Here is a 3,387-nt window from a genome sequence, read left to right as displayed (position 1 = left end):
ACTGAGCAATTGATCAGTTCAGGGAATTACTCAAATTCAACACACCTGGTCTTCCAGGTTGGTTTAAAGCACAATCCTGCGACTCTCCAGGAACAGGGCTGCCTACTCCTGACCTTGGGGAAAGTTTCACCATACTGCTTATACCAATCAAATCCTCTCTGAATAGGTTCTGGGGTTGATTTGGGATTGGGCCTCTCTTTTCTTTGGCAATAACACTTACTCTAAACTGGTTCTTGAGAACTCTCTCACTGGTGTCTAGTGCCACCTTGTGGTGAGATTATATACTACAAACTGAATATGGTCTTCAGTGAGCGTCTATGAAAAGAGATCATGTTGCTAAAAAACAACAATCAAATATGACTTTAAATTAATTAAAATAGTGTTTCTGATACATGAATAGTAAAATGTGGCATATAGTGTAATTAGTTGTGCTGTGTTTAACTTGTTATTGACCTAGCAGAGTACAATAGGAGATGAGGTGAAAAGACCGAGACACAGAGTTGTCTGTAAGCCACAGCTCTGCCTTTTAATTATGGAAAACAATGGTTTTAAAATGACATCTATCTTCGGTTACATCTAACTTCATTTTTCAGTCGTGTGAATTATAAAGGAATTTGTAGTGACAACATGCTACCAATCAATCCAAACCATATACTGAGACGGCAATCATTTTCCCTTTAGTGTTTAATTCATCATTAGAAAGAGAGTGACCAGAGGAGACTTCAGCACAAGTGTTCTCCTAGGCCTCGGGGTGTGTGTGTCTGCTTGTACACATTTGTTCCTGTTTTTGCTACATATCATATTGTCCAACGTTGGGACAATAATTTTTACGAAGAGGAATGTGTACTTCTGGCGTACCTGCACTCCATTCTAATGAGACAGAGAGGGATCAGGAACTGGACAGACCAGCAGAGTGAGTCTGGATGGATTCTGCTCCTCCATGCAGTGAGACCAGCATGATGACTAGCTCCATCCACAGCTACTGTTGATGTTGTTGAGTCAGTTGGACTAGCTCCATCCACAGCTACTGTTGTTGTTGTTGAGTCAGTTGGACTAGCTCCATCCACAGCTACTGTTGTTGAGTTAGTTGGACTAGCTCCATCTACAGCTACTGATGTTATTGAGTCAGTTGGACTAGCTCCATCCACAGCTACTGTTGTTGTTGTTGAGTCAGTTGGACTAGCTCCATCTACAGCTACTGATGTTATTGAGTTAGTTGGACTAGCTCCATCTACAGCTACTGTTGTTTTGTTGAGTCAGTTGGACTAGCTCCATCCACAGCTACTGTTGATGTTTGTTGAGTCAGTTGGACTAGCTCCATCCAGAGCTACTGTTGATGTTGTTGTTGAGTCAGTTGGACTAGCTCCATCCACAGCTACTGTTGATGTTGTTGTTGAGTCAGTTGGACTAGCTCCATCCACAGCTACTGTTGTTGTTGTTGAGTCAGTTGGACTAGCTCCATCTACAGCTACTGATGTTATTGAGTCAGTTGGACTAGCTCCATCCACAGCTACTGTTGTTGTTGTTGAGTCAGTTGGACTAGCTCCATCCACAGCTACTGTTGATGTTGTTGTTGAGTCAGTTGGACTAGCTCCATCCACAGCTACTGTTGATGTTGTTGTTGAGTCAGTTGGACTAGCTCCATCCACAGCTACTGTTGATGTTGTTGTTGAGTCAGTTGGACTAGCTCCATCCACAGCTACTGTTGATGTTGTTGTTGAGTCAGTTGGACTAGCTCCATCCACAGCTACTTTTGTTGAGTCGTGACTACTCCATCACGTACTGTTGTTGAGTCAGTTGGACTAGCTCCATCCACCAGCTACTGTGTTGATGAGTCAGTTGGACTAGCTCCATCCACAGCTACTGTTTGTTGTTGAGTCAGTTGGACTAGCTCCATCCACAGCTACTGTTATTGTTGTTGAGTCAGTTGGACTAGCTCCATCCACAGCTACTGTTGATGTTGAGATCAGTTGGACTAGCTCCATCCACAGCTACTGTTGATGTTGAGTCAGTTGACTAGCTCCATCCCAGCTACTGTTGATGTTGAGTCAGTGGACTAGCTCCATCCACAGCTACTGTTGATGTTGGTGAGTCAGTTGGACTAGCTCCATCCACAGCATACTGTTGAGTTGTGTGAGTCAGTTGGACTAGCTCCATCCACAGCTACTGTTGTTATTGTGTTGTTGAGTCAGTTGGACTAGCTCCATCCACAGCTACTGTGTTTTGAGTCAGTTGGACTAGCTCCATCCACAGCTACTGATGTTGTTATTGAGTCAGTTGGACTAGCTCCATCCACAGCTACTTGTTGTTGAGTCCGTTGGACAAGTTCCATCCACAGCTACTGTTATTTGTTGTGTTGAGTCAGTTGGACTAGCTCCATCCACAGCTACTTTTGTTGTGATATTGACTACTCATCCACAGCTACTGTTGTTTGTTGTTGAGTCAGTTGGACTAGCTCCATCCACAGCTACTGTTGAGTTGTTGAGTCAGTTGGACTAGCTCCATCCACAGCTACTGTTGTTGTGTTTGAGTCAGTTGGACTAGCTCCATCCACAGCTACTGTTGTTTTGTTGTTGAGTCAGTTGGACTAGCTCCATCCACAGCTACTGTTGTTGTTGTTTGAGTTAGTTGGACTAGCTCCATCCACAGCTACTGTTGTTGTTGTTGAGTCAGTTGGACTAGCTCCATCCACAGCTACTGTTGTGTGTTGTTGAGTCAGTTGGACTAGCTCCATCCACAGCTACTGTTGTTGTTGAGTCAGTTGGACAGCTCCATCCACAGCTACTGTTGGTTGTTGAGTCAGTTGGACTAGCTCCATCCACAGCTACTGTTGTTGTTGTTGTTGAGTCAGTTGGACTAAGCTCCATCCACAGCTACTGGTGATGTTGTGCTGTTGAGTCAGTTGACTAGCTCCATCCACAGCTACTGGTGTTGTTGTGATCGTGGACAAGCTCCATCCACAGCTACTTTTGATGTTGTTGTTGTTGAGTCAGTTGGACTAGCTCCATCCACAGCTACTGTTGTTGTTGTTGAGTCAGTTGGACTAGCTCCATCCACAGCTACTGTTGTTGAGTCAGTTGGACTAGCTCCATCCACAGCTACTGTTGTTGTTGTTGAGTCCAGTTGAACTAGCTCCATCCACAGCTACTGTGTTGTGTTGAGTCAGGTGGACTAGCTCCATCCACAGCTACTGTTGTGTTGTTGAGTCGTTGGACTAGCTCCATCCACAGCTACTGTTGTGTTGTTAGTTAGTTGGACTAGCTCCATCCACAGCTACTGTTGTTGTTGTTGAGTCAGTTGGACTAGCTCCATCCACAGCTACTGTTGTTGTTGTTGAGTCAGTTGGACTAGCTCCATCCACAGCTACTGGTTGTTGTTGTTAGTTAG

The 3,387-nt window shown here is 44.5% G+C and overlaps 1 long non-coding RNA gene across 1 annotated transcript; it reads right to left on the bottom strand.

Moving 5' to 3' along the window:
• Nucleotides 1-500: 500 nt before the first annotated feature.
• LOC139026871 (uncharacterized) lies at nucleotides 501-2,762 on the bottom strand. Its single transcript, XR_011478815.1, has 3 exons — nucleotides 2,699-2,762; nucleotides 2,212-2,301; nucleotides 501-1,747 (listed from the first exon to the last, which is right to left on the bottom strand). It is a non-coding gene; the product is annotated as an uncharacterized lncRNA (long non-coding RNA).
• Between the last annotated feature and the right edge of the window lie 625 nt (nucleotides 2,763-3,387).

The sequence above is a fragment of the Salvelinus sp. IW2-2015 genome, unplaced genomic scaffold (genome assembly GCF_002910315.2).
Source record: "Salvelinus sp. IW2-2015 unplaced genomic scaffold, ASM291031v2 Un_scaffold6177, whole genome shotgun sequence".
NCBI lineage: Eukaryota > Metazoa > Chordata > Actinopteri > Salmoniformes > Salmonidae > Salvelinus > Salvelinus sp. IW2-2015.
This window is presented reverse-complemented; position numbering and strand designations above follow the sequence as displayed.